The 19,760-nt window shown below is 38.7% G+C and overlaps 1 long non-coding RNA gene across 1 annotated transcript; it reads right to left on the bottom strand.

The window, feature by feature from the left end:
• Window positions 1-3,357: 3,357 nt before the first annotated feature.
• On the bottom strand, window positions 3,358-19,112 carry LOC147758145 (uncharacterized). Its single transcript, XR_015319564.1, has 3 exons — window positions 18,972-19,112; window positions 3,831-3,929; window positions 3,358-3,614 (listed from the first exon to the last, which is right to left on the bottom strand). It is a non-coding gene; the product is annotated as an uncharacterized LOC147758145 (long non-coding RNA).
• Between the last annotated feature and the right edge of the window lie 648 nt (window positions 19,113-19,760).

Here is a 19,760-nt window from a genome sequence, read left to right on the forward strand (position 1 = left end):
CTGAAAAGTTAGACACAAATTCCAATTCAGATTAACACGATATATAGATATAAAATCACCGTATCTTAATAATAATCGAGAGCCTCGAATAATGCCATAGGCAATCCTTAACATTTAAAAAAGATCGCCTGCAGTCAGACGCTCCTTTCATTAGCCACGTCAATATCGGATGGGTCGTTACTCAGCTGACGTTCGTCTGCTCGCTGTCTCTGTCATTTCGATGTCGTTGGCAGGTAAACAGTACCGTTTTTATTTAGTTTTAACTGTCATTTAACCCGTGGCAAGCGAATGTGGAACCTGTAGCCGAGGGGCACCGATATTCGACTGTGACTGCAGATACTAAGTTTACATAGCGAACTATTCGCAAGCGTGACAAGTAAACGAGTGCATTAGAAGATCTAACTTTCGCTCCGAGTGACCTACCTGGGCGTTCCGTGGGTCAATAACATCATGGTCTGAACCACGTGTCGACTGAGCTTAATAAGGCACTTAACCGAAAAACTATGTAGTTCGAGGTGCTGCCCCTGCGTGAGTGAGTGGCAGATCGATCTGGGTCGACATGTTTGGTATGAAATGGGCAGTTGGCTAAGCAGAACCCAGCACTAGTATTCATCTAGGACACATATCATGATTTTGTCAGTTTTTTTTCGCACTTCAAAGCCATCCGGATGAGTAGAGCACCTGGCAACTTAATGACTTTGTCTCCTCTAAACGTTTCAGTCAGCTTAAATGATAAACTAGTGTTTTTTTTCAAAAGTATGTGAATTTTATCTGCTTGTCACATCTAAATGCTTTGTGGGACTTTCTGATTGCAGCTGCGTAAAGTATCTAATGTTACAAAAAGCGCTTTCAAATAGACGCAGATTGTACCGATACGCCGATAGAAATATTGGGTGTTATAATCTAAAATCCGCCGTGCTACATCTGGCCCATCGACAGGTGTAGCACGGCGGATTTTAGAAAAACTGACTTTGCCGAGATAGCAAGTACAAAATTGTTCGAAAGTCCTAGTGTCTCTTTGGCTGAACGAACATAAACATTACTTAGAATTTATGGTTGGACCGGCCCCACCACCAACACCCACCTATTAACTGACATGCACAATTTACATCATTCGCGAAAAAAGTCTTCATAACAAACTGTGAGCATAAGCCTCTTCTCGTGCAGATTTCTATTTGCGCTGGTAACGCGTAGGACCAGCTAGAATAAAATAGAATAGTTACTCTACGCGTTTTGTCTTGTTGCTTTGGATAGGAACAGGATATTCCATTATGGAGAGTACATCGAAGGAGTGTACAGATAGGTGATAAAGAGCATATAGCGTTAATATGATCTTATGCTTAGGGGCGAGTTTACCTTGTCAAGGGCGATACGAAAGCGATTACCGATAGAAAAAAATATCGATTCTTCGCAAGGGCTTCGTAGGCTATTTACAGGATAGCAGTAACGCTTGTAAGTGCTCTCCCAACTTGCAGAGCTAGCGAATCGGGTGTAATACCGGATGACGCCCTCGATGCAAACTTGTTAATTATTTAAAGCCAAACTCTCGCGTGTCTACAGTGGGCAAAGTGCAGACTCTTTAAATGATTGCCCCTTGACAATTTTTATAACTATTCGTTGAGGCGTTCTTGGTTCACCTAGCAAATGCTTCTTCCAATCCCCTCAAGTAATCGTGAGTTTAGGTTAAGTATGCTACAAAGCGATGAATTTTCCTAGGAGACGCAGTTTCATAAAAATTGAATGAAGCTTGGCTTCCAAAATATCTTATGACTTCTATAATTGGCTTGCTCTCTTGAGCTAAGTAATTTGAAAAATACATGACAAACTTTCATCTACCTTACCTAGGAACTAATGCATAAACAATTCAACAAGTGAATGCATAATAAATACGGGATTATAATACTGCAGTATCAAACAAATGTGTATTAAATTTGGCTGGTCAAAAAACAGCAGCAAAAAAAAAGTTCGCTTTTCAAGTCGCACAATCCTTTTTATATCAGCCTGTATGTTGTTAGTAATGGTCGAGTGAAGAGCTTAGCGTCATCAGACTGTAACTTACGTTGGTCTTTGTTCTTCGATGAGGCCATTTCTACGGCTAGACAGCGACTATTGTTACGTTGCGACCATGTTATCCCTTGATGGCTCTCTCACTCTATTAATAATCTGTTCCCTTCACCGTTACGAGCGTAAATGCGTAGGCGTATCGTGCCTAACTAGGCACATTGACGATTCAAGTGAAAAAATGACCTAGCTATAATTGTTACATTAACCATGTTTCAGAGTTTACCTAGGTCAAAATATTGCTGAACGAGCGAGGAGCGTTTGTGCTGTGCTCAGTGTAGACTCCGTGCCTGAAAGGGGTGCTTAAAAATGTACAAAGCTCTACCATGTATCAGGATGGTGTCTTGCACATCAGGGACGCACCTCGTTGCAACCGGCTATCCGAACTCAAGGATAACAGAGAAAAGAAAAAAAAAACATGCTTAACGTATGACAAGTGGCAAACAACTTGTGAACTTGCCAACAAGATACGACGACCATCAGCCGTGTTTGGTCGAGATAATTTAGAAAAATTGAGAGCCTGGGTGCCCCATAAAGTGAATGAACAGTACGGCTTCTGGTCAGCTCTCATCATTTTATTCGACACCCGCAACAAGCGGTCCCATTGACAGATTTTTGCTGGCGACGAGAAGTGGCATTTATAATTTAATATAAAAGAAGGTCTGTCTTTATTGACAAAAATCGTGCAGTATTTATGTGTAGTCTACAAGACATAACGAAGTGATTCTTGGTGTTTCGTTTAACAAGAGCTTAACCGTCCACCAAAAAATACAGTAAGTCAAATCTCTATCTAAGAAAAAGTCTGGATGGCACTAGAAGGATCCTAAACACTGGAAAACGCTTGAAGAAAACAATACCGTTGACGAGGTCCTAGTTGTAACAGCAAAGACCTAACAGACAAACCAAAATCGTGACGATGCCAGACCACGTATGATCGATCGACAGAGCCTTATGTACTTCCTTGGCATCCGTCATATCCAGCTTTTACGTCGATAGATTATTACGTTTTCCAATCGTAAAAATATTTGACAGTAGAGAGCATTTCAAGAACTTGATGGATTTGTTATTCAACACCAGACCTTTGCACTTTTATCAAAACGGATTGGCGCAGACCGTAGGGAGCGATGCTTCATACATAATAGTAACAATTTGTTCGTTTTATGCACTGTATCGTTAATTTTGTCATTAGAGCATAACAAATTGTAGCATCAAAATAGATTAATGTTGCATTTAAACAGTGAATTCTGTATAATAAGGATCTGTAGCTGAAGTTACTGTACGGAAACTTGATAACTTGTATAACCAACCGGTATATAGATATAATTGTGCACGTTCATCCATCGACTGCCACATAGAATTTCGGTTGTCGCATTAGCTATCTGTGTATAATTTAAAATCCTCTTACCGGTCGCAAGTCTAAGGCTTTACAGTGGGATCCGTCATACGGTTTTGGTACACTTCTCCGGTATGAGATTGCGTGCCGTTAGCGTATCTGATTGCATCGCTCAATCTCGTTGTCCTCTTTGAAGATATGCAGAAAGCGTAGTGTCTTCCTGGGATAATAAAACTGTAATTGGAATCTTCAAACGATTTTGGCCGTAAAATGATAGCCTTAGCACAAACGTAATAGTAAGTAAAAGAACTATTATATTTTATATAGATCAAGCATATCAGTTCTGTGTCGTTACGCCTCGACAGTTTCAACTAATGCAGCTCTGCGCGTTTGGCACACCTCGAGAAACCAACAAATTTGGTAATGGCTTACTAACCTACAATATTCTATCATGTTTACTATGAAATTCATCAGATCTGGAGTCTTGGCGAGGTCTGGTTGGCACCATTTAGTCCAACGTGTTGTCAACGTGGATCTGTAGGAAGATAAAATGAAATCTTTATTATAAAGCGTCAGAGGCCACAGCGTTCCCTTTTCCGATGATTATGCATCGAACGAAAGAAACGTCCGTCCATACTTTTTTCAGAAGTAAAGAAAAATCACTATGTACGTGCTCGTTAGTAGTTCATCAAAAAAAAAAAAAAAAGATATTTTACTCTCAGTTATGTTAAGCTAGGTACCTACCGCTGTTTAAATAAAGTTATAGCTTGGTTTCGTTACTGTTTTGTCCTATTTCTTTCTAAGCTCCATTTACTAAGCGCACTAGTTTAAGTCCGAAGATTTACAGAGTCTTGAGAAACTGCCCGGTATCACACGGTCGCCTTGCTGTTGCAAAGAGCTTTCGATCTCGTTGTTAAGGCCTGGCGTGTGCCTGCTGTGTCCGACAGGACCACAATAACAGCGTTGTTAGCAAGAGACGATGAAGTTGTCCTTCGTACCGCCGGATGAATCCCGACGTTGTCATGTATTATTTCAAATTGTACAGTCTATAGATAATTCTAGTAATGGCTAAGCTCTTCGGCTCTTTATTGTGGAAATGTATCAAATTTGCACCGTACTAAGAGTTGACGGCTTATTTTTATTGTGACAAGACCTACCGTGCTGTCCTGATGTGAGGGTCAAGACGAGGGTTTTCTAAACAATATAATTCCTGATTACGAGCGCCATAATATCCCTTTGAATAGAGTAGATAAGTCGTCAGTAGAGCTGCGGTTAACTATGATAGAAAACATGAAATTGTAAGCCTGCCACGTGGATAATAGGAGCATATCATTCTTGCAAGCCGAAAAAGTAACCAATGCATATCGTTACATAGAAAAAGAATAACGAGTATAGGTCTAAGCCTAAATTTTAAGCTTAAATTCAGAAAATATCACGATATAAGCAGGTTAAATGAACTAAGGCGGGCGAAGATGCGAGTTTCGAAAATTCCCGGTTAGTCGTCAATTTCCGAAGCGGGGCTTTGGTCCACTCAACTAAAATCTTGTCAAAATACTAGCGAAGTGCAACAGCAGACAAAACGTGCCTTTCATTTACCTAGACGAAATGATGATTAATACGGTTTATATAAAAATTGTGATATTAATGAATTAATCAGCTACGTTACGCCAGAAGAGCCCTGCGTCACCGAAGTACGTTGTTACTTAGAAAGAGTTGTTTATAGAAACTTAAAAGTTTTATGAAGTACTTTACAACACAGAGTCTATGCCGTATTTTTTTTTGAAATATATATTCACTCAACACGCCCGATATTTGGCCGAGACGTTTTGTCTAGTCAGCTTTAAAGATAACAGCGTTAAAACGGGTTACAGAAGTTGTACAAAAGTTCCTGATATATTTGACAGGTGGCCTTTAGGAGATACTACATACCATGCATTTGGTATAGGTACTATAGCCCACGAAGGGTATCAACAATGTGAATAAGGCTTGACATAACTGAACGTATAGTCATGTTAAATGAAAGCAGTGAGACTAGTTGCTACTAATGCTAGCTACTAATGTTGCTAGACTAATCCTGAAATTAGTTTCGTATTTTAGCTTATACGTCCGGGTCAATCATTGAAAAGTACGCAGGCTGAAAAATTGGGCCACGTTTTTTTCTAGGTAGTCTTGCTTTTCACTTTCAGAACGCTTACTCAACGGTTTATACGTAAACTCAGAATGAACGTGATAACTCCGTAGTATGTATTATCTCGTATGTCTTATCGTTATTAATTGCAGAGCTATATATATATATATATATATAGAAGGTAGCATGGCTATGATTTTCAACTGGGTCTTCTAGTTTGAGCTAATGTGTGTTTTAAAAAACATACACATAAACGTTATTTTGATGACATGTGTCAATATCGATAGCTATTTACAAAGAACATTGTTATTTTTAAGGTGTGCCAACAATCATTATTTAACGGATACCTACACATGTTGCTTTTTTTTTCTAGTAAATTTTAGTTTATTGTTTGGCAAAAGACAGCTTACTCTCTGAGAAAATCTGCACGACGACGAATATCTGTTATATTATGTATAATATTATGAGATGGTTTGTAAATTGTGTGCGACTGGTACGCCCCTAAATACGTTTATGCATATGATTATAGTTGTTATATGTATGTTTGTACGTCTGTAAATATTGAAACCTGTCACGCACGCAATATCGTGAAACTAATTTCAATATGATGTCATCGTTTCTGATCCAATCAGCGGAAGCTTTCAGAATCCGACTTACAATCTTTCGTGCTTCTGTTTGTATGTATTTATGAGATTTGCCAAATTTAGACTGAAAACAAACGTGTTGTTAATCACAACAAGTTGAATAAAACATACATGTTATGAAAACCCCCATCTAATCACCTTCTTTGTCCTCGCGTTTTTTTTTTTATGGTAGCTTCGTCTCAGTAGGCAAAAATGTATATAGCGTATTGATGTCAAATACTTTGTACCCAGTTACGCTGCAATTTGAATTAAACATAGAAATGTGGTAACTGAGTCGCAGTTAGTAAATCTGGGCTTCTTGTACCTAGTGAAGTAGTAATGATACACTAGACGATAGTCGGATTGATAGAGTTTCTTACCAGAGAACTTTCCACCCCCATAGATTGAACTTCGAATGTGACAGTTGCTTTCTGTCGGTACGCGTTAACAGCCTTGCGAACCGTAAGGTCGCGTCACTAAACAGCTTCTTTATCTAAGCGAGTAAAGGTAACTTGTACGGAAGGGATCAAATAAGAGAGCATCTCACATTGGAAAAGCCTATCTTCGTCCTAACAAGCCGAAACTTACACTGGCATTACTTTGATAGGAATACACCGCGCGCTTTAGACATGTACTTTTTTTTCTGTACTGTTTTATGATGACATTGTCACCTTGATTATCTACAGCAACATACTTTTTATGTAATTTATGTTTTTATGTAACTAACATCATATGAACATGCTTTGAATTGTATATCAGACGTTTTTTCACTAACCCAAGTAACTGACTCGTGTGAGAAAGAGAACTTCACGACAAGCGGCTAGCGAGAGCATATCTATTAAATGAACTGAATTTCAATGGTAATTAAAGTGGTGTTATGATGGTTAATGCGGCTGATGGCGACGGTAAGTGTGAGAACGGTCTTTCATGAAATCATACCTTTTTGACACGTATAAAGCAAGTTACATGACAATTTATCTGAGGTAAATTATCTAGGGTAACTTTGCAAACTAAACATTCATCTAAGGATGTAGGTTCTAACGGACTTTCTCAAACAGAGCCTTTTCAATTTGGAAGCAACATAGAACGGACTTTTTCAGCCAGAACTAACTCTCTGATATCCTGAATCCAGGCCAACCACAAATAGTATACAATTCTCTATAGTTTGAACGACCTGGCATCGTAAGCCAGTTTCTTGCAAATGAACCCATAGCACACTGTTATTTTATGCTTCCAGGAGCCATTGTAGTAGATTGACTTTACTGAGTATTGCGCATATGTTTTTGATACCATCTGTGCAGCATAATAGAAATAAGCGGATTGAAAACCGGAAATACACCCGTTAAGGATGCACTTTTTTATTCGAAGATAAAATGTGCACGCATTATATTCAGTGTCAAGGGAATGATAAAACTGGGCAGGTACAAAGATCCCCGCGCTGGCGAAAAAAGATCAAACCATAGATAACATAGCTAACATAATCAGCGCTTGTCAACCTATTATCACCAGATCGAATTAAAGTATCAATCAATTGTTGCTACTTTCTGTGACGTTTCATCTTAGTATAGATACAAATTACAGCGAAATTATTACCCGCCTGGGGCATATTATATTTTCCTATATCCCAGTTTTCGCTCGGTTCTCACTTCGCTTGGGGGTGCAGATGAATGAATTTAATCCATCGTGGCTTTCAGCTGGGCTTCTTGTCACGTTCGAAGACTTTTGCTATTGAAAAAGCTGACATTCCAGCGACGCCCTTTATTTTTCTATTTTATATTATCGAAATGGACCAGGTTATGCACGAAGACAGCTGAGTGAGCTCTTTTACGGTTGATCTACTTCAGCGTTTGCCCACAGATGATACCCATATGACTGGCCTCGCGCAAGCATGGCAACCTCTATGTTTCGCGTTTTACGCCCAGTATTATATATATACGCCAGGCATCTCATCAGACGACTAGCTCTGAGTGCGAAACGAAGCCCGTCCGTCTATGCCCGGGTTCAAACCTAGACCGCAACGTGTCCCTGATATCTGCATGCAAATACGTTACCCACTAAGCTATCACGGGAACATACGGCACCGTAAATCCCTTCTACATATTGCTACTGCAGGCCCAGCCTTTAACACTGGGGTTTCAACATATGTGATAAGTTTTGCATGGCACAAGTATTTTCACTTCCTTGCAAAAGAGCACTGTCCTTAAAGGTTGTTTGGCTTGTTTTTCTAGTGTTTGCTCCTTAAAGGCAATAATACCCCGCGATTCCTAACGTTAACAAGATCTTATCTTCCCAAAAAGTGCCACCGTAGGAGATTCTGGTCCGATTACGTGATAGATCTCGAAATTGTGTGGTCACTGGGATCTCTATAACTTTAGAAAAGCTTATAACTTTTTTCTGTATCTTCTATGAATCTGCCAACAACGGTGTAGCCTCAGATCAACATCACATAGCAACAAAATACTCCCCTGCAATGGCTCATTTCATGATATGGTTATTCCCTCGATTACAGAAAGTAGTAATCCTTTTTCGCTCTTTACAGCCTTTTACGATGAGCCACATTCATCTGGCGTTTGGCTTATTTGATTTTCCTTGCCGTGTTTTTGTTGATCTTTCCTTTCATTAGAATAGGAAACCGCTGCCTGACTAACGTCCTCGTAAGCTTTACCGCACAGGTTTTTTTCGAGGTACGACCTGTCCCCATTGGCACGGTTTGAGTTCAGTTACTGCCTCATGCAGATAGAACGGATAAAGACCCCAGTAGACTTGCCAATTTCATCGTTCTGCTCCCCATTGCCCGACAGCAGCAAACCCTTTGCTTTCATTATGGCTTAAACAACATATTGGACGAAGGGATTTATTGTGAAAAAATGTTTAGAAAAACATGTCTGTGCATTATGTTTTTTGCGCAATCTTAATTACGAACCGTATACACATATTGAAAGCAGGAACAGGTAAACTTGTCTAGTATTTCAAATATTATAAATAGATATAAACAGGACAAAAGCAAGGACAAAAACCGCAGAAGATATTTCAATTAGGATTTTACATTAATAATAAATAGCTTCAGCATCTGCCGAATAGGATGCGTCCAGCGAACTTCCTATTTAAAGCCAATTGTATAACTTAAAGGTTCTTCATAAGTGGAGCTTTCAATCGAGAGAAAGCATTTTCAACCCGTTAAATCTAATATTATCGAGAAAATTTCCGAAAAAATCATGCTTTCACTAGCAATACCCAGCAAAGTTTCTTAGCTTTTGACCGATACTCCTAACTGCATTAGGAACACTCTCGGTCCTGGTGAATTATTTATTTGTATTAGAGGGTTGGAGATGATTTTTGTTATCACCTCATCAATTTTCCTGAATACAATTTCCTTTTTACCCGGCCAAAACCCATCGAGTTTGTCATTTGTGCTGCGGCATTTTTCAGCATGCGTTGAAAGGCTTGATGGAAAAACTGATTCGATTGCTAAACACATAGATGCCCTAAGTATCTATTATAGTTATTATATTATTATAGTAATACTTTCTGTAGCTATTTCTTTTTTTTTTTTTTTTTTTCTAGAAATAGCCTACCGGTCCTGTCGTTAATGAAAGGCCCAGAGTATTCCGTCTACGGGAATCACACTGCCTGTGTGAACTTTGCCGCAAACAAATATCGATCGACTCGGTTCAAAGTCTACAAGGTCGGTGAGAAAAACTAGGTACTCTAGCCTAGTTGTTGCCTCTATAGGAGAAGTCGACTTCTATCTAGTTCGTGCGTATTGGTGACTCGACAACTCAAAATATCCTTATTTTGGATAAGATTCGTTTACATAACGATATTTATCAATTTATTGCGTATTCTGTTAAAATCTATAAGATTTTAACAGAATACACATGATTTAGGTAGCTAGATAAGCTGATGTATCCAAGCCTAAATGGAAACAATATGCGTATTGTCTAAAAAATGAGGAAATACAAAATTCGCCGACATAAGCCACCATCATCGTATTAGTTATATAATATTTTGCGGTGTTTACTTTGCTATAAATTTTGATCAGTTTTTTAGAAGCTATTGTACATACGTTATATCTACGCAGATCGCTGATGACTAATGTATGTAGAATAGAATGTTTTTTTGTTAGTAGAATTAGAAAAGCAGCTGATAAAGCACTGTTTCCTCTGTAACTAGAAACGTTATTTGCGGAGTTTGGTCGATATCTCTAAACAATGAGGTCAGTGGAACGAAGAAGGAGCGCAGAATAGAATTCATGAGATAATGAACTATACAAGGCCACACCGACTTATCTACAAGCTTAGCTACAGCGTTGTTTTTAACGAGCGAACAGTTACCTATCTGGGGTAAATACTTGTAATGTAATATACATTCTCGATGTCCTTCATTTAGCATAGACAATGAAGCGCCTTAACAATGAAGCGTACATTTTTCTCCGCTACAAATAGACGCCCCTTTATCTATGTATGTGAATTTGGTTCGAGGCTGAAGATAACCCAAAAGTTAACCATCCTAACTAAGAAATTTTACGCATCAGTAAAGCGAAGCAATATGATAATGACCATCTTATGAGCAGTATCGACATGGGAAACCGCGTTTATGGGTCTTATTTTGTTGCTTGTTACTCAGACCTAACAATTGGCATTTGATGCCACTCCATGATTCCTTTGATTGGTAGTATAATAGTTGCGCCTAGTGTCTATGAAAAAGCTTGTTGCGCAGGTTGAAAGTTCTGTTCAATTATTATTGCATCGCTTTAGATGTTATATTAATCAAGTGTATACGTGTCGTCCTCCATCTTACAACGATACTTACTATTCGATGTTGACGAAATCTTATTATCGTTATGTTGCTTTACGATAAAGCAAACTATTCCAAGTATATATAACTTACATTTTTATGCCTGGCCTAACTGTAAAGGACAAAAGATCTTGTAAGGATACAGGGTTAGCCATACTGCGTCGGGTCCTTTCCAAGTAAAATTGCGGCTTGCGTTGATAAGAAAGGCGATCCGGCTCTTCTATGGCACTGCCTTCTACACAGGTATTCTTTCAGTCTAGCTATTGCCGACAGTGTAAACTTTTTCTCTGACGGCATCATTTCAATAGCACTAGCAATAGTGCTTCCTACCGACCTACCTAACTCTCTGCCAAGAGAGAACTTGCTCACTACAGCCACCGCCGAAAAAAGTTTTCCCATTAACGTACTGTATTTGCGAACCCGATAATAACTCTACCTCGAATTCTCGGAGGGGTTTTACGGAGACAGTAAGTTAACATGGCAATTCAGCATATAGCAAGAAACCTTTTTTATAAAGCCGCATGTTATAGTTTTGTTGGGCACCAGATAGGCCTCCTTTTGCGATCGAATGGAAGAGGTCATTATTTAAACACAAATACGATTAGCTTCTTGCGAAATAATGTGACATATCTTCGGACTGCGTTCAAACGTAAAATGGAAAAAAAAAACACAATTACGAATATAGAAATATAGCGAGCTTATTAAATATAAATTAGTTTCCACTTGTTCGAAATCAATAATAAAAAGCATACGAGAAAGAGTAAATTCAAATGATCAGCTGCCTCTGAAACACTAGAATTAAACAAAAACCCCGTTTAAAACCGAGTCCGATGGCAATATTTACTGCCCGAATTTCGTCTGCTAATGGCGCGTAGTGCAAAAATTAAAAAAAGAAAACGGTAAATCAGCACCAGTCGACCGAGTTCGCTCATAATAGACAAATAATTTGAAGTAAATTTGAAATCGATTTGAAGTAAATATTGTTCATCTCTGGTTACTCAAGACACCTGAAACGAATAGATACTATCTTAAACTCGACGGTCGTGCCGGTTGTCAAGTTAAATTTCAAATTAGAGCCATCGTACATTTATTATTAAATCAGCCGTATCTACACTATCCTGCTATGATTACTGTTCGAAATAAGCGTTATTTAGATATACATATTTTTCGAGAAAGAGACTTATATTCAATACACATTCAAGGACCTTTTCTATATCTGACGTATGTGGAGTTAGATGAATCGAATTCCACCCAATCACAATATGATATATCTGTTATAATCCAAGTCATACGTAAGTAAATATATATGATCCAACCTATGCTTAGCGAAGTGACGCGCATTTCTAAGACGATCCTTCAGGACTGTAGCTAGCTAGCTAGCATCAACCCGTAATAGCAGCACGACAAAAGTGATACCCGTGAGCCTTCTGCCATGCGCATCCTAATCCTAAATGACACAGGAATAGTTCCTTCAGCAACGAGAATAGCAGATATTTTCCTATAAAAATTACGCTAACCTTATCCGCATCTCTACACATGTACCTCTTGTTCATGAACAGGCAATAATAACATTGAATAGGCATATGCGTTAACAAAACGAAATGACTAAAGACGCTGATACACGACTACCCCTTAACGAGCCTTCGCTAGTAGGGGCTCCGTCTGGGTTATTTGTTCGGTCATTAGCGCGTCGGCACTGGGTTCAATCATTATCATGCGCTTAAGTGTGTACCTGAACGCGGAAATGGTAGTTCGTAAGAGCGAGTTCATGCTTTTGCTAATCTAGTGAGTATTGTAAATACCCGCAATGTAGTGGCGTCTACGAGAAAACGTATATAACAATTATCTCATTACAAGGGAGGCTGACAGGTGCTAGTATTGATGGGAATCATGGCAGGTAAAAGGATAGATTTATATCAAGTATCTTCTGCTTGAATCCAGGCGAGTTTATCGTGGGTTTTATGTTTATTTATAAATATTGTCATACGATTACAATAGCCGTTGCCGAACAGTTTAAAATAATAACATGATTTCGTCAGTCATTTTGAAACTAGTTTGACAGAAAAATTTGTGTGAAATAAAGACATTATACGCCTAAGTTTATTTTTGACTATGAACAAATCGCTTGCAGTAAGGTCGACTAAAAATACATAACAGATTATTACTAAGACGTTAAAATGCAAATATATGGTCAAAGTATGTGTATAAGATGTATAAATAGTCAACTTTCAATTTGATTCTACGTTGTAAGACTCACTAGTATAGCAACCCTATCATAGGGCAAAAGCTTTCATAAGTCAGTAGAGGCACATGTCAATGGTTGCCACATGTATAATCTTTGTGACAGTCCACCGCAGACATTGTATTATCATAGTCGCTGTGTTTGACGAAAAATCTAGCCATGCGTGACCCTGAAATGGCCGGAATGCCCAAATCTGACTTGAAAATTGGGAATAGCTATAAGTAGTCTAGTTTCTGGCCAGAAAAAGAAATCTTAGATTAATTTTTAAAATACGATTACGGGGAATCATGTACATTTTCGTTGTTTATCTTTATAATATATTTAACTCTAAGACAAATAATAATAATAGCAATTCAAATTAGAAGGTAATAGACGATCACGATATGTGATAGAATATAATAGTTGGTGCTTGTATATGTGGACAAATTTACTCTTTAGATGGATAGAAAATAGAAGTTGCTAGCAAAATCAATGCTTGTAACAATCTGCTTGCTAAATGATTGATTGATTCTAAAACGATGAAAAAGCTTAAGTAGTTTGAAGTAGGCAGGAATAATTGAACCATTATAGTCTTTGCGTACCGTAGAGTTCAAAATAAACTGTTCACCTACGCAAAACTGTTACTGCACTAATCTGGAAGAATACGGAATTTGACCGTCATATATGCCATAATACTGAATTTATAGTTTAATCTGGATTCATACAAACACCCTGGATATTCATTTGCTTATGTGTCGAAACTTACGATCCTTTCACCGTGGATATTATCTTCGAATTTCACAGTCCATGATAGATTATATCATGATACAGATCTTCAGGACTTATGTCCATTTATGTTGGTGGTACTATGCGAATTTATTTCAGGATTGGGTCCTGTCTGTTAGAAATCATATTTTTTATTGATTCAATATAAAAAGATTCTAGGCTGGCAACTGCGTGTAGAGTGATCATTGCACGATCAACAAAGCCGAAATCTGCGCTGCAGGATCAGAGTCCTGCCTTTTTACATCGGGCAGGCAGGCAGACAGTTAGTTTCACTTTTGTGTCTGGCCTTATCTACATCACGTAACTTTCTGCCTTTCTTTCGCCTAATTCAACCCACATACTTGTGTGCCTGATGTATATATTAGATTGTCACAAGCGAATCTGGCAAACTGGAAAATTAAACAGTTTTTAAGCTAATTGGGCTAGAACGATGATGCTTTAATATGTGATTGATGTATGCCTTACAATTCTTCACGCACTTGCTCGAGCGCTCGGACAGCCTACGTATGAGCTGTCGCAGCAATTTGATAGTGGCATATGCTTATCTAACAGTTTTTTTCGGAGTACGGAAAGCTACATAACTACACGAACTAGAATCGGAAGAGCAAGCGGTTTTAAGCCAACTTTGAATATTGTCTCTCAGTCTACGATGTACTTGCGGCATGGCGGTAGGTTCGGCATTGTCGTTGGGTAGCCAACAAGACAACGTGCCTTCGGTTACGTACTAATGGTCCATGAGTCTTTTGAGGAATTGTAGATAACGAGCTGCAATCATGGCTTCATTCTCCGACGAGTATTTCATAGTAGCAGATTTCCCTTATGTCCACTGCAAGCGCTGCTATTACCTTACACCTATACTGTCACCGAACTCGATTTTTTATGAAGACGACGCCATTATTTAGTCAGGTCTTTTTATGGCTGGCGGCAAGGATCGAATCATGCCTCGTCTATGGCGACCGTATGCTCCAGCCCGGTTTTCTATTGACTAAAGTTCCGCAAATTGCATGTGAAATACACCACATAAATTCCCCACTGGCCTGGAATCAGTCCACGAGAAGCCTATTTTTTTTATTCAATTTTTACATTTCCACTATTACCAAAGTATAATTTTGCAATGTCTAACACGGTTTTGGCGGACTGGGTTTCTAAACTGCAAACTCTGCTTTTGCCTCCTCAATCGCGGCAATGCATTGTTATTCCCCGTTAGGTCCCGACATCTGGTCACCTCCTCCACGGTTTTTAATACTCTATAACATTTCCGTTTTTAAAACGTTTGCGCGATTCACTGTGCTTTCGCTCATATGCTCCTTAGCCAATGGTTTCGTAAAAACAAATACTTGACCCCTGAGCGTTGCTTTTCGGGACTAAGCTACGTTCTTCCTTCTGAACTCATTTCTCCTCGAGTAAACTAGTCGTTTTTCTCTCTCATTTTCGGTAACATTAGAATATTTACTAGTCGAATTTCGTCTGCTAGCGATGCGTAGTTCAAAAGTCCGTTGTGTTAGCTTGTTGTAGTTTACTATCTTTGATAATATCCTCGAAAGAGGCCACTGAATAGCAGACGAAATTTGAAGTCGTTTTCGATTACTTGGTTTTCTTTTGACTCTGTTTGTGGTCGGAGGAGCTCCAGTCCCTTTAAAATCCTGAGCATTATTAACAGTGCAGTCGGTATAGTCATTCGATAGTCTGTTAAAATGGATATTGAGGGCATTGTTGGTCTGGACCATAGATGGTCTAGTGGTAAGCATGCTACGAACATGCTACAGAAAATTTCGATGCAGTGAACTAAAAATACGAATATGCATCTAGATTAGGATGAATCTTCGTTGGAAGCTTACACAAGTGTTTAGATAACGAGCTACCTCTTCCATCGGAAGTGAATTCCTATTCAGATGCCTCTACCAGATTATATGTGGTGGCTGATCAATTTATCTTTGATGCGAACGTTCGTTAACAGTTTTGCTATCCTGCATCTTAACAAGGAGTCCCCAACCCATTTGCAAGGTGTTTCTATGTTTGTGCACGAATCTCCTTTGTGCTTATGTTGAAACCGAATGATATTTTTAGCTTAACTGCTGTGGCACCTAACCTCTAGCCTTACGTTCGAATCGCAGCTCTAAAGTTTTTCTTAATTGTACCTATATAGTCATTTTCCGATACATTAGTCCTAATTTATTTTCTGAGTCTATTTTGCGCTGAGAGCGACGATGCACACACTAAAAAAAGAAAACAATAATTGGATTGTAAGAGGTGGCAGGACTTTTTCGCTAGTAGGGTCTGAAATTGAGGCCTTTTTTTTTAACTCAAGGACAGAGCTGAAGTTTCGTTGAGTATTACTTCAAGCGCGACCTTGGAAGACAGCTAAAATGAACTACGCTTTCAAGCTTTTCAAGAATTCTAACATTATTATGCCAAATACGCTATCTATCAACTCGGATATCGATGACTAACTTAAGGCATCTGTTCAGGCTCGAATAACCAAGCAATATCTAGATGAAAGTGATAGTTTTTTGGCTCAACTTTGCCTGTTATTTTAAAGTTATGAATTATGCTACTGGAACTATAACACTTTCTAGCTGTAGTAACAAATTACTATTTTAGAATTGTTTCCTTTTCAATCAATACGCCTCACGTACGTGTAAAAAGGCTAACCCAAACGGCTACGTCCTTCGCTCAGCGGACTGGTGGCGGAAGGTGCCGTAAATGCATGTGAAACGCATTACTAATAAGAGTAATTTCACGTTCTCGTTGTCGGTTATCGAATTATGATTGTTTCAGCTTTTCACCATTTTCTTTATATCGCAAATTTTAAGGCTCATTGTATTGGTATTTGTATCTGCAATAATTAAGTAAGGACATATAATTATGATTTTTTTATAAGCAAGTACTCTGCGAATGCCGGTCATAACTGACTAACTATTGTTCCGGTAAAAACCGAAAAAAAATTATTCGAGGACTTTACAAATCATAATTTTCCATATACCTACCTTAACGTACCTAAATCATTCTGGTGATCATAGGACATTGGAGTTACTCCGAAGCCATTACGAGCTAAGAGCATGCACAGAGGACATGTTTATCCAATTTCAGTTCGATCATTGTTTGAGCTAGTTTTTAAACTTTATATCTGACATTGGTCCTACAATATATATGATATAACATATGAATATTGGTGATCCGTATTTGCTTGATGCGCTAAATCGGCGAGTATCGTACTAGTTTTTACCCTGGTATCGCTAGAATCGCACATAGTGGTATTTCTTAGGGCAAGTCGTCTTAGTAAACGCTTAATAACAATAATATACGCAGATAGTTACAACAGTGTCTTCCTTACACATTCATCATTGCACAGAAAGCCCCGTCCGCGATTATATGAAGTTTCCCAAGAACATCCGATGGTAACACGCAGAGTATATCTATATAGTTAGTCAATATTTGTCCGCGAGTAGCACTACTTTGACGCATAGGACGTGCGACGCATAGGACGTGCGACGCATAGGCACATTTGACGGCCGCGTATATACGTCACCCACAATCCGAATTGCTTCTTGTGTCCGGTTTCGAGATGTCAAGTAATTGTTGCCACTGCGTGGTTGCCTCGTGATTGAGCTAAAAGTTATATTGTTAGCACATGATTGGATCAAGTGCCTAGCGAAGAAGGCTGCTACAACACCCACTGACAGACTTTGGCTGAACGCTGACCAGCGAGCAAAGGACGCGCTATTAGGTATATGCGCAATCATGGTGAACAGAGGCCAATCTGAGTATACATACTTTGACCTGCGAAGCGGCGTTTTTTTCGAAAACGTTTAGACGAATTTCTGCTGCTTGTTATCTTTAACAGCTCAATAGGGTCCGATGGTACAATGAGTTGTGAGCCGGCCACCAACAACATCTCATTGATAACCAATACTGCTAACTATCAGTACAAGTTTAACAATTTACTATGCTAAACTATACACAAGACGCATTTATACGCGTCCTGAGGGCACAATATAACAATAAGCATGATAATATCATTATATATTGTCAATCGGCTTAGAGAATCGTTCACAGCTGAAGTGAATAGAAAGCACTGACGAAGAGTGATATATTGATGGGTTGAGGGGCTTGCGTTTTTTTTGTCCACTTCTTTACAAGCAATGTACGCCCTTTCTCTGTCACAACGCGTAGTTGAAAGTACGACGTAGCGATATAGGATCTGATGAGAGGCCCGACCCTTAGCATCCGTTTTTTGTTGGAGATATGTGTTAAAGTATAGTGCTTTCGACCGGTTTATCTGTACGATGGCTTCGTCAACAAAGGACCATCTGTGCAGAACCCTCTGAAGATACTGGGAAGAGGGTCGCAAAGCGTCAGACTTTTTGATGACTTTTACGCGTCGATTGTGTAGTATTACATTGTTCAAGCTTATTCAATTCTTCAACTACTATGAAAGTATTCTTTAGAAATACTTTAATTCCACAATAGCGCGGTGCTGTTATTAGATCTATCATCATGTGAGTCAAATCTATAAGTCTGAGTTTCTCTCTTGAGGTACCGACTGTTCTTGGTAAACGTATTCGTCAAGTCGACATTTAAATCCGGCCGTTCCTAGAAATTTACCAGTTGGACGATCGTTGTTATAGAAATGGGACGTTCTAGGCAGAACAACCTTGTATTTGTACCTCGCATATGCGGAACCACGCAACGCGTCGGGAATTCCCGATGATTTTTTTTGTAGAGCCATTTGTATCCCCCACTAAAGGAAATAAGGGAAACGGAGGAACAGAGTAATAGGCGCATTCAGTAGTATCCATACTTCAGTGGCTCATGCATCGTGTTATACAACCTCTACAGGTTGTAGCTTGTTATGTTGTTGAAACGAACGGATATAAAAATAGACATTCTTTTTTAGTTAAGACACGGATGCTGTCACAAATCATTATCTGTTTGCCTCAAACTAAGAGTCCTAATCTCTATGCAGAGCTTCGGTATAGGAATTAACGCAGTTGATGCATGCTAGCTTAAAAAGTGGCTCACCTGTAAACTCGCATGTTTCTTTTGACGTTGGTTCAAATCTGGTTATCCTCCGGCTCCAAGGTAGAAAAATCTTCTTGAATTAATTTGAGTGTGGATGATAGAAATCAACGTTCTGGAGGCATTAAGCGTAAATATCAGGATTCTAAAAATGACAGGCGAGCTTTCCAAAAAGGGAAAAATCTATTTTATAAAAAAGAAAAAAACTTGGGTATCTATTCTACGACCTACGGCCCGTACCGCAATAATGTTACTTTTGTCGAGAGGCATACTCAGGACACTTCTAATATATCTCAATATATATAACGCTTATATGTAATTATATAAAAATGAACTCATCCATATTAACCCGCATAGAATTCCTTAAATAAGTAAACGCGATATCAAGGAATGAAAAAAACTTAAATTTCAAAGTACTAAGTAAGTTTCTAACGGGGTTTCATGTAGGCTTTATAGAGTTTACGCAGGTGCGGTTTCGTCGGCCGTACGAACAGTGTCATGCTATAATCCGTTACTAGAAAAACTGCTATTTTATTATACGTACATCGTACTGCTTCATTATGTCATTTCATTTTCAAAAGGATGGAAGGATTTTACATTTTTTAGGCAAAATAGAACAATACAACGTAAAATTATTACGGATTATATACTAAACACACAATTTTTAGAATGCGCGGACGACGATATGGAGGCTGTACGCATATACTATTCTCAGCCGCTTGCGGATTAACTAACAATTCATTTTCGTCGTATGGCTGTACCTTCAACTTCAACAGACTTTCGTTTTTAAGA

The sequence above is a fragment of the Varroa destructor genome, unplaced genomic scaffold, assembly GCF_002443255.2.
Source record: "Varroa destructor unplaced genomic scaffold, Vdes_3.0 BEIS01000001.1, whole genome shotgun sequence".
Classification (NCBI taxonomy): domain Eukaryota; kingdom Metazoa; phylum Arthropoda; class Arachnida; order Mesostigmata; family Varroidae; genus Varroa; species Varroa destructor.